Here is a 12,834-nt window from a genome sequence, read left to right on the forward strand (position 1 = left end):
AAGGATTTCAAAGCTCACTACTAACTTCCAAAATTGCAAAGCACGGAGTGGTCAAAGCATACTAAGTATAACACGACGAAAGAGGGGAATACAAGGAATTACCGGAAGTCTCATTGGTGGAAGGGACTGGTAATGTCATGGGGGATGCAAAGGTTCAGATAAAGGGGTCAGAGGCAAAACAACAGCACGGTTATAGAACACTCGGTTTGTCAAAAGTCATGGGGTTTGAAAGTCAGTCAGAAAGTCAAAGCGGTTCAGGGCCAGTTCGGAGAAGCCAATCAGAACAAACATTGCAGTAGAAAGATCTTCAGCAAGAATGCCATCAGCTAACCACCACTTTAAACTGACAAAATTTTCTTTGATTCAAATAGGGGCAGAAAATTCGTTGGATTCAGAGAAAATCTCCGTGGAGAAAGGCAGTCACCAAACAAGTTTGTTTTGATTTTCAGGACCCTCCGGGAAAATGGGACCTAGTTTAAAGTTTAGAAATAGTATAATCTAACATAAATGTATCCCAAAGGAATATAAGTTGGCTTAGAAGTTTGCATGTTCGAGATATGATTCAATTAGGAGTTTTCAGGACCCTCCTGAATAATGGGACTTAGCTTTAAGATTTCGATTAGATAACAACATTTAGCGTAAGGTCTGTTGTAGGGTAGTATAATATAGCCATAAAAGTTGTCTTCTTAAGATAAAATTGGACTTTTGATTTTCAGGAGCCTCCTGGATAATGGGAAGTAGTTTAAAGACCCTCTTGGATAGCAAGATTTAGAAGAAGTCACACCTGTAGAAGATATAACTTAGATTTTAAATTGTCGTTTAGTTAAGAGTTGTCAGGACCCCCCTGAATAAGGGGACATATCTTTCAAATCCTTAGTAATACTTGGTAATATGATTTAGTTTTACAATCACATCTGTCCCCAGCCACCAAACTGGGGCAGAAGATTGTCTTTGTTTTTGTCTGTTTTGTTGAAGTCAGGAGCTTGCCTGGAGAGCAGGGAATACATTTCAAGTTGAAGTCAAGAGCCCGCCTGGAGAGCAGGGAATACTTTCAAGCGCAGCAGTCAGGAGCCCGCCTGGAGAACAAGGGAGTATCATTTAAGTTTAGCTTTCAAATTCTTTGTTTTGTCAAGTTGAAGTCAGGAGCCCACCTGGAGAGCAGGGAATACATTTCAAGTTGAAGTCAGGAGCCCGCCTGGAGAGCAGGGAATACTTTCAAGCGCAGCAGTCAGGAGCCCGCTTGGAGAACAAGGGAGTATCATTTAAGTTTAGCTTTCAAATTCTTTGTTTTGTCTATGTTGAGGTCAGGAGCCCGCCTGAAGAGCAGAGAATACTTTCAAATGCAGCAGTCAGGAGCCCGCCTGGAGAACAAGGGAGTACCATTTAAGTTTAGCTTTCAGATTTTTTGCTTTGTTTATGTTGAAGTCAGGAGCCCGCCTGAAGAGCAGGGAATACATTTCAAGTCAACAATCAGGAGCCCGCCTGGAGAGCATGGGGATACATTCACGTTTTGAAGTCAGGAGTCCGCCTGGAGAGCAGGGAATACATATCAAGTTCAGCAGTCAGGCACCCACCTGAAGAAGGGGAAAACATCTCAGTTTACAATTCAAGGTGGCAACAAACGGATGTCTCCGAAAGAATGGAGAATAACAAGGCAACAAGAAGCACAAGATCAAGTTTGAAGATATAGATAGGACTTTTGTAATCCATAGATCATAATCTAGTCTAGCTTCTTGTTTTATTTTGACATGGTGTAATAAGGAGGTTCAGTAAGCAGTAGCAGCAACAGCAATAGTAAAATCACAGCTTCATGGTAGTCCCAACTACCAAAACTTTCCGAACTACACTGACCTGATTCCTTTTTAGCCAAGGATATGTAGGCAACCTCAGAGGCACGGTGCGGTCAAATCTTTCAAAAATGCTTCCCACGGAGTATTCAAACGGGCAAAAATCGCTCGTATCCGCTCACTTTATCTTTGCACGAAAACTCTTCGTGTTTCCGAACAAAGAGGGGAAGCTGTGAGCACGTGATTTTTGCCCTACATGAAATACTCCCATAAATTCAAAAACAAAGTAATTTCGTTTCATTATTTGCAATTTTGTGGATTTGTAGCATTTGCTGTTAATTATTTGCATTTTTGTCTGTGCGTTTCGTTTGTTAATTAATAAAAAATACAAAATATGTTGCACTTGCATTTAAGATTTAATTTTTTGCAATTTTGAAATAATTAGTAATTTAGTGTTTTATAAAAATGGAAAAATCACAAAAATAGTTCATTTTTGCACTTTAATTTTAATTTCTTGAATTTTGTTAGCTTTCTTTATTTTGGTATTTAATTAGCTATGGTAATTATTTTTAGAGTTTAATTAGTTTAATTTGATAGGATAATATTAGTTTTAATAATTAATTTAGGTTTTATTTCTAATTTTGAAAATAAAAGAAATTTGGAAATTGAAAAAGAGAAAAGATTCAAAAACAAAGGGAAATTCGGATTTGGGCCATTTAATTAAGCCTCCTTTAGCCCAATTGACCCCCTCATACCCACCCAACATAGCCCAATACCCGCCTGACCCGGTCTGGATCCCCTCCTCAAACGAAACGATGTCGTTTCGATTAGCGTCAATTTGAGCCGTTGATCTCCACCTGATCGAACGGCTCGGAACTAAAGCCTGGGGAGTATATATATGTCCGAATGCACCCCCCCTCATTTTATCGTCCTAACACCCCCGACTTCAGAAGCCTGCCCCCAAACCCCAGTAGCCGCCCCAGAATTCCCCACCGTCCGGTGGCGACGCCGACGTCCAATCGTTACCAAAATTACAACCCGGAGCCCCCAAATCCCCCTCATTCCAAATCCCCACTTAGTTTCCCTCGAATACCCCTTGAACCCTTCAAATCTTAGATCAGAGATGAACTCTAGAAATTCCAGGTCAAGTTTTGGTGAAATTTTGTGTCTAATCCGATGTTATTCGTGTGTTCTTTGTAAGAGCACCCGATTAACATCAGATTTGGCCGGAAAATCAGAGGATTTGAAGACCCAGGCTACTTCCTTCGTTTTCCGATATTTTTTTAGGTATGTTCTTTTCTTCCTTCTGTTTAATCTTTTCTTCGTTTGTTTTTCTGTTTTCTACTTCTTCTCCTCTTCTTGAACCATTTTCATTTGTTCTGGAGTTTATGTGTTCATGCATGAGTAAATGTGAGTCTTTTTCTTAATTATTGTAGTTAGTCTATAATCAGATTAGTTCAAATTGTTAGTTAGTAAATCATTTAGGCTAAAGTTTTAATTGTCTCATGTTATTTGGTGTTTACAACTTATTAATTAGATAATTGCTAGTCTGGGCCGAGTAGATTTCTGATCCTGTGAGTTGGGCTTTGGGTCCATTCCGACTCATTTGGGTCTGAACAATTGGGTCAAAATCGACCCATGACCCGTTTTGGTTCAGGGTAATTTCAGGGGTTGCAGGGGTTACTTTGGGAACTTTAGCTTAGGGAATCTTTGGTAACTACCTAGGGAAGCTTCTAGGAAGTTGGGGGAAGGGGGTATTTTGTAATTCTGATATGTGAACTGAGGTTATTTGATCAAAATCAAAAATTGAATAAGGGCCTAAGCTAAAATCAGAATCAAAAAGGTTTCATTTGTAAATCTGATTCTAGAATAGGCTGCCCTAATGCCTTGCCTATAAAGACATCAAGACTTGCCATTCAAGGCAGGAAAAAAAGGGCTGAAAATAAAAAAAATCAAAGACGGCTAAAAAATACAAAAAAATACTGTTCCATTGAAAAATCCTTGGGAAATTCTTGTGGTACTCATTCTGTGACAAGTTCTGAGCAACTGAAGGTTAAAAAAGAGTTGAATATGTTTGGTATACAAGTTTTTGGTTCACTCTTGGGTGGATTTTGGTTTTGAGCTTTATGTGATATCATTGTGGGTTCAAAACTGGGCTAAAGTGGTCTTTTCTCAATCATTTCTGGGCTGATTTTGTTGTTGATTCCCGTTCCTGCTACTGATTCTTCATTTCTCTGTTTTGCTTTTCAACTTCCAGGTATTTCCTTCAAACCTTGAATGGAAATGAAGCTTTTTATGGAAACTGTGCTTGAATTATGTAGTTTGAGTTGAGGAAATTGATCGTTGCCCTTTCCCTGTTACCTTACTAGTTGTGATGTTTATTATATGTTGTCTTCATGTTCCTCCTAGGCTCACATAAGTTATTTAGTTTATTGTCATTACCTTTTAGATTCTTTATGGTGTTGTATAAATGTTTCCCTTTCACTCGCTTAGCTTAAATATTTGAAGGTTCTTGATCATGTATAGGAGCAGTAGAGAATTATTGCAAAGAAATTTTAGTAGTATCAAGTGTATTTCAGGTCTGTTTTGGGTCTGTTGAGACCAGTGTTGTTAGATTGAATGCATGCTGTTCAGTTTTCTTTAGTTTAGCTATACACTTGTCGATTGAGGCCTGTTTATTAGACATACATTGTTTGCTGCTGAGGAGACTCGATATTGAGTCTTAAAGCTCCCAGCAAGTTACCTTGAAATCTGTCTTGGGCTCGTTTGGGCCCAAAGTTCATTTTACTTGCGAGGTGGCCTTGTGAGTCCAAGGCAAATATGGGCCTGAGGTGCAGACATGATTGGAATTATAATTTTAGTTGCTCTATGTTTGAATAATTAAGGAAGAAAAGATGTTGGTTTAATCACTGCTCAACATAGTTTTAGCTGATTGGTATTCAATAAAAATATGTACAATGATGAGTTCTTGTGTATGATCTGGCATTGGAGCTTGCAATTGGGCCTTTAAAGTTGGCCTCGTGCCTTCGACGCACTACAAATTTCATTCCATACTTCTGTTATATTTTGTGATTTGGGCATGTAGTTGGTTGGGTTCTATATTAATGAAACGTTGTTGCATATCGTTAAGTCATTTGTTTGCTTAGATGGAATTCAAATTACCTTAGACCTTTAGTTAACTAATTAGACCTTTTAAAAAATGGGTTGAGGCACGCCCGACTAGTCAAATGTATAACTTATGGCCTTTAAAAACTCAATTTCGAACTTCCTTTAAGAATTGGGAACGAGGTGTGTCATGCCGAATAAAATCTCAAGTGCATGGCCCTTGTTTTAACCAACTTCGTTTTGATCCTTAGAATTCGAGGCACGCCATTTAGCGAATTTTCATGGCCCTCGCAAAGTTGCAAATTCGTAATTACTTTAGGCTCGTTAGTTTAATAATATTACCTTCTTAAACTCGGGTGTGCATTTTATGTGACCCAAATCAAATCCCAAAATGATGAATAAAATATGTTTTGGATTGCGAGTGTATTTCATGTGGCGCGATCCAAAGATATGTTTTAAACGACGTTCAATCTTCTTTAAAAATTAAATAAAAGCGGATAAAATTTTAAAATAGGCACATAGGTTCATAATTGATTAAAATCAGATAATTAAACCGAATATAATAGTTGAGCGACCGTGCTAGAACCACGGAACTCAAGAATGCCTAACACCTTCTCCTGGGTTAACAGAATTCTTTACCCGGATTTCTGGTTCACGGACTGTTAAACAGAGTCAATATTTTCCTCGATTCGGGATTCAACCGGTGATTTGGGAAACCATAAATCTCCCAAGTGGCGACTCTGAATCTTTAAATGAAATAATCCCATTTCGATGTCCTTTAATTGGAAAAACTCCCTTATACCATACCCTTTTACGGGGTATAGGCAGAAAATGAGGTGTGACACCTATCTGTCAAATCTGTAACAATGACAAGTTCGATGTTATCATTGAGTACAGGAAGGTGGTTAGTTTGTGTGGTATTCTGGCAACTCACCCGTACAACACTAGGTCCAAAGACAAGTTGATCATGACTGGCCAAGAATTGGATGCAAGCATTATTGATCCACTAAGGGAGGTGGAGGAAACTGAATCGGGTCTGAAAGAGGAGTTACATAAGTTGAAACACCAGATGGCTGAAATGTACCAAGCGTGGATGAAAGGGCATCCCCCGCCATCATACCCCACCAACCCTGCTTTCATCCCACCACAAGCTCAATCCCAAGAACCTCCCACTGTTGATTCATCCCCGCAACACGTTCCAAGCTTCACCCCTTACCACCACTATCATGGAACCACTTCCCAAACCATACAAGCTCCACTAACCAAAACAACCATATACCCTCCTCCACCAGCTACCCCTGTTTTCGTAGCACCTCTACCAGCTACACTCCATCGATCTTCTAGTGAGCCATTATTCCAGACCCAAGATAATCAGTACTATCCCCTAGAGCCTACTTTCAAGGCCCCAGATCATTACTCATACACTACTCGTTTCGACCTCCCTGTTAAGACTGAGAAACCACCTAAAAACCCAGAACAAGAGAAGATGTTTAGGAAGGTGAGAAGCCTAGAACAGTCACTCAGAAACATGCAAAGGTTGGGAGGTCAAGTAATTGTAGCCTACAAAGATCTATGTTTGTTCCCTGACGTATAGCTACCTGTTGGGTTCAAAATGCCCAAGTTTGATTTGTATGACGGGCACGGAGACCCCGTGGCCCACTTAAGGGGATTCTGTAGTAAATGAGAGGAGCCGATGGGAAAGATGAGCTGTTAATGGCATACTTTAGCTAGAGTTTGAGTGGCACAACATTGGAGTAGTACACTCCTCAGGATCACAACAGATGGTATACCTAGGATGATTTGGCACAAGCATTCACTCGTCATTTCCAATACAACATCGAGATCATTCCAGATCGTTTGTCTTTAACTAAGATTGAGAAGAAACCTAGTGAAAGTTTCAGGGAATACGAGTTCCGCTGGAGAGAACAGGCAGCAAGGGTTAACCCTCAAATGGAGGAGAACGAAATGGTGGAATCCTTTCTTCAGGCCTTGGAGCCTACTTACTTTGGTCATTTGATTTCGGCCATAGGTAAGTCTTTCAATGAAGTAGTAAAAATGGGAGGAATGGTAGAGGAAGGGCTCAAATCAAGCAAGATCATGAGCTACTCTGCCATCAAAGCAACTACGCAGGCAATCCAGAATGGCACCGGAGGCGTGCTTAGGAAAAAGAAGAAAGAGAATACCGCTATACAACATTTTAGGCCTACGGGGGATTCTCCTACCCACTACACCCAACCTCGATCCCAGCTTCAAGCTTATACTCCAACTCCATATAGTCCACCCCAGCACTACTTCCCACTACCAGAGCCTCAATACTCAGTCAGGCCACCCCAATATCATTTCCATCATGCACAGTCAGATGCTTAACCCCCTCCTCACCCGCAATGGCATGCACCAGCTCCACAAAACCCTTACCTACCACCACAAACATACCGAAACCCCACTGGTCCAAATTTTCGAGCCAAGCCAGAATTTAGGAATGAAAGGTTGCAGCAGAAGAAAACCTTCACCCCGCTCGGGGAATCTTATACCAGCCTATTTCAAAGATTGAGACAGTTATATATTCTAAGGTCAATTGAGTCAAAACTACCAACCCCCCTCTAAAAAACCTAGACTATTCTCTCAGATGTGCGAACTGTTCTAATACTCTGGGGAACGACACATAAAAGTGTTGGCATTTGAAGAACGCCATCCAAGAGCTCATTGATACGGACCAAATTGTGGTCTAGAGCCCAGAAGCACCCAATATCAATCAGAACCCATTATCGGCCCATGCTGAAACGTACATGATTGAGATAGTGCACAAAGATGGGAAGCCCAAGAAGCCTTCACAATCTGTCATGATGATCCGGTCTAGTGAAAGTAAGTCGGTCAAGGACCTGATTGTTACAAAAGCAACCTCTTTGATAGCTGAAGGATTGGTGGACAAGTCAAGCATGCCAAATGATAAGCCAGTTGTGGTAGTTGAAAAGAGGTCCCCAAATGATGTTGTATCAAAGCAGGAAAAGCCAAAGGTAATCGTGCCGGGGGTCGCAAGTAAACCAGTCATAATTGTGGAGGGTGCTTGCACGGACCCTATCATTATCAAACCTATGACCAAGCTACCGGTAGCTAACACCAAGACTGTCCCATGGAACTATGAGCGAGTGATAGTGACTTATAAGGGGAAGGAAGTAAAAGAAGATGTCAATGAGGCCCAAGGTTTAACTCGTTTGGGGAGATGCTTTGCCCCGGAAGAGTTAAGGAAAGCTAAAACACTCAGAGACAATCCAGTTATAGTGAAGAAACTGGTCACTGGAGAAGAGGCGGAAGAGTTTTTGAGAAAAATGAAGGTACAAGATTACTCCATCATAGAACAGTTGAGAAAGACTCCTACTCAGATTTCCCTGTTATCATTGTTGATCCATTCAGATGAGCATCACCGGCCCTGATGAAGATTCTAAACGAAGCTCATGTCCCCGACAAAATCACTGTGAACCATCTGGAGAAAATTGCCAATAAGATATTTGAGTCCAACCGGATCACATTCTCTGATGATGATTTGCCTCTAGAGGGTACGGAACACAATCGAGCCCTCTATCTCATAGTGAAATACGAAGAGTCTGTGGTCACCAGGGTGTTAGTTGACAATGGTTCCAGTGCAAACATCTGCCCTCTCTCTACTCTGAACAAGTTAAAGGTTGATGATGAAAGGATTCAAAAGAACAACATATGTGTCCGAGGTTTTGACAGATGAGGAAAAGACTCTGTTGGCGACATCATGCTCGAGTTGACAATAGGACCAGTCGAATTCACCATGGAGTTCCAGGTACTGGATATGGCTGTTTCTTACAATTTGTTGTTGGGTAGGCCTTGGACACATGTTTTTTTGCCAAGGCAGTTCCGTCCTCTTTACATCAGATGGTGAAGTTCGAATGGGATAGACAAGAAATTGTTGTACATGGCGATGAGAATTTATGTGTTTTCAATGATACCTTCATCCCGTTTATTAAAGTTGAAGAGGATAAGGAGCCGTGGGTCTATCAAGTGTCTGAAGCGGTGTCAGTTGAAAAGGTTCCGAAAGGGGAATACATCCCGGTTCCAATGTTAGCTTCTGCAGTCGTCATGGTGGCAACCGAGATTTTGAAAAATGGTTTTATGCTAGGCAAGGGTCTGGGTGCATCTCTACAAGGTATTGTGTAGGCAATGTCCTTGCGTGAAAATCTGGACACATTTGGTCTAGTGTTCAAGCCTAAAGGGGATGATGTGAAGAGGTCTCGAAATCTGAAAAAGAAGGCATGGTTGCTCCCTAAGCCAGTCCTACGTCTCTCCAGGTCTTTCATCAAGGCAGGGGTAGTGAAGCGTCCAGTGACAACAGTTCCAAGGCCTGTGGTTGATTTTGATGAGGAATTTGTTAAAAGGGTCCCGAGTCTGTTTGATGAAGTGAACATGGTAGAAACTGGGGAAGGTTCCAGCAAAGTGGATGTGCAGTTTGTTGGGCCAAAAGTGAAGATTAACAATTGGGATGCCACTCCTCTCCCTACCCGGAAGGAGTTTTGGTAGTTTGTTTTGTTTTCCTTTCAGTTTATCTGGATTATTCTAGGGTTGTATTTCTGATTTTATTTTCCGTCTATTTTTGATGTACAAACCCTTCTATCCTTTATTTTAATGAAATGCAATTTCCTTTTTCCATTACTCCTAATAGTGTCATTTTCTCTTCTTTCTTTGTATAGTTCTTTTTATGCTAGTTTCAATTATATGACATGCATGAGGAATCTTCAACCAAGTCTTAAAAGCCAATCTAACTCTAAAATAATAATCCAAGAAATAAAGTGTGATGATAAAATAGAATATGATGAAGAGGAAGCATTTGAGGAAATTAGTAAAGAGCTAAGTCACTTTGAAGAGAAACCCAAGCCTAATTTGAATGAAACTGAAGTAATCAATTTAAGGGATCCAGATAATATCAGGGAAACCAAGATAAGTGTACACTTGGAACCACAAATCAGGGAGGAGATAATCAAAGCATTGTTCGAATATAAAGACATTTTTGCATGGTCATACGACAACATGTCGGGTCTAAGTACTGACTTGGTGGTTCACAAATTGCCCACTGACCTAGCATTCCCTCCCATCAAGCAGAAGTTAAGAAAGTTCAAAACTGATATAAGTGTGAAGATCAAGGAGGAAATCACAAAGCAGTTGAATGCAAAGGTCATTCGAGTCACGCGATACCCCACTTGGTTAGCTAATGTTGTGCCAGTGCCAAAGAAGGACGGCAAGACCAGGGTATGCGCTGATTACCGTGATCTCAACAAAGCAAGTCCAAAGGATAATTTTCCATTGCCAAATATCCACATTTTGATTGACAGCTGTGCCAAGCATGAGATTGGTTCTTTTGTGGATTGCTATGCGGGATACCACCAGATTTTGATGGATGAGGAGGATGCAGAAAAGATAGCATTCATCACACCATGGGGAACTTATTGCTACCGGGTAATGCCATTTAGTTTGAAAAATGCTGGGACAACTTACATGAGGGCGATGACTGCTGTGTTCCATGACATGATACATAAGGAGATTGAGGTTTATGTGGATGATGTGATTGTAAAGTCAAAGCAATAGGCCAACCATGTCGCAGATTTGAGGAAGTTTTTCCAAAGACTCCATAGGTACAATCTTAAGGTTAATCCTGCCAAGTGTGCATTTGGTGTTCCATCTAGAAAACTGCTGGGATTCATAGTCAGTCATCAAGGCATTGAGTTGGACCCGTCAAAGATCAAAGCTATCCAAGAATTTCCACCTCCAAGGAACAAGACTGACGTGATGAGTCTACTCGGGCGTTTGAACTACATCAGCAGGTTTATTGCTCAACTCACAACAACTTGTGAGTCCATCTTTAAGTTGCTAACGAAGGATGCTACGGTCAAATGGACTGATGAGTGCTAGGAGGCATTTAATAAGATCAAGGGGTACTTGTCAAACCCACCTGTGTTGCTCCCGCCGGAACCTGAGAGGCCTTTAATTCTTCATCTGACAGTCCTGGACAATTCGTTTGGTTGCGTACTGGGCCAACATGACATCACCGGCAGAAAGGAGCAAGCCATCTATTATCTCATCAAGAAGCTCTCATCTTATGAGGTTAAGTATACTCCCCTTGAAAGGACATGTTGCGCCCTGACTTGGGTGGCACAAAAGTTGAAGCACTACCTGTCATCCCACACGACTTACCTCATTTCTCACCTGGATCAGTTAAAGTATATCTTTCAGAAGCCTATGCCCACAGGAAGACTTGCAAAATGGCAGATTTTGCTCACAAAATTTGACATTGTCTATGTGACTCGGACCGCGATAAAAGCCCAAGCATTGGCCGATCATTTGGTCGAGAACCCGGTCGATGAAGAGTATGTACCATTAAGAACTTATTTTCCCGATGAAGAGGTGATGCATATTGACGAGTTAGATCCGGTTGAAAAACCAGGTTGGAAACGTTTCTTTGACGGAGCCGCTAATATGAAAGGTGTCGGGATATGGGTCGTAATTATTTCTGAAACAGGGCATCACTACCCTGTTACGGCTCAGCTTCATTTCTATTGTACCAATAACATGGCTGAGTACGAGGCATGGATCTTGGGATTGAGGTTAGATGTATATATGGGAGTCTAGGAAGTCTTGGTCTTGGGAGACTAGGACTTTTTGGTGCACCAAATTCAAGGAGAATGGGAGACATGGGATTTGAAGCTTATACCATATCGGCAATGTTTGTATGATCTTGGTCAACCGTTTCGATCAATAGAATTCTGGCACATTCCAAGGATATATAATGAGGTTGCCGATGCTTTGGCCACCTTGGCGTCAATGTTGCACCATCCGGACAAAGCTTATGTTGACCCTCTGCATATTCAAGTTTGTGATCAACTTGCCTATTGTAATGTGGTTGAGGAAGAACTTGATGGTGAACCATGGTTCCATGATATCAAGGAATACATCAGGATAGGGGTATATCCGATACAAGCCACAAGTGATCAAAAGAGAACAATTCGGCGTCTGGCTAGTGGATTTTTCTTGAGCGGGGGTATTTTGTACAGAAGAACTCCAGATCTTGGGCTATTGAGGTGCATAGATGCTAAACAAGCCACGACTATCATGACTGAGGTACATTCCGAAGTTTGCGGGCCACATATGAGTGGGTATGTTCTAGCAAAGAAAATTCTTTGAGCAGGGTATTATTGGCTCACCATGTAGCGAGATTGCATTAGCTTTGTGCGCAAATGTCATCAATGCCAGGTACACGGAGACTTAATTCATTCTCTATCATCTGAGTTGCATACAATGTCCGCACCGTGGCCCTTTGTTGCTTGGGGCATGGATGTCATTAGACCAATTGAGCCCACGACATCAAACAGACACAGGTTCATTCTGGTGGCCATTGACTATTTCACTAAGTGGGTTGAAGCTAAATCTTTCAAATCTGTGACCAAGAAGGTAGAGGTCGATTTTGTTCATTCAAACATCATTTGTCGGTTCAGAATCCCAAAGGTAATCATCACAGACAATGGTGCTAATCTTAATAGTCATTTGATGAAAGAAGTATGCCAACAGTTCAAGATTACGCATACAAATTACACTCTATATTGCCCCAAGGCAAATGGATCAGTCGAGGCAGCCAACAAGAACATAAAGAAGATACTTCGGAAAATGGTGCAAGGTTCCAGGCAATGGCATGAAAAGTTGCCCTTTGCTTTGTTGGGTTATCGCACTACTGTTCGCACTTCAGTAGGTGCCACTCCTTATTTTTTGGTATATGGTACTGAAGCATTGATACCCACAGAAGTTGAAATTCCATCTCTTCGGATTGTTGCTGAAGCCGAAATCGATGATGAGGAGTGGGTCAAAACCCGTTTGGAGCAATTAAGTCTAATTGACGAGAAAAGACTGGCAGGAGTGTGTCATGGCCAGTTGT

Source organism: Nicotiana tabacum, chromosome 6, assembly GCF_000715075.1.
Source record: "Nicotiana tabacum cultivar K326 chromosome 6, ASM71507v2, whole genome shotgun sequence".
In the NCBI taxonomy this organism is placed as follows: domain Eukaryota; kingdom Viridiplantae; phylum Streptophyta; class Magnoliopsida; order Solanales; family Solanaceae; genus Nicotiana; species Nicotiana tabacum.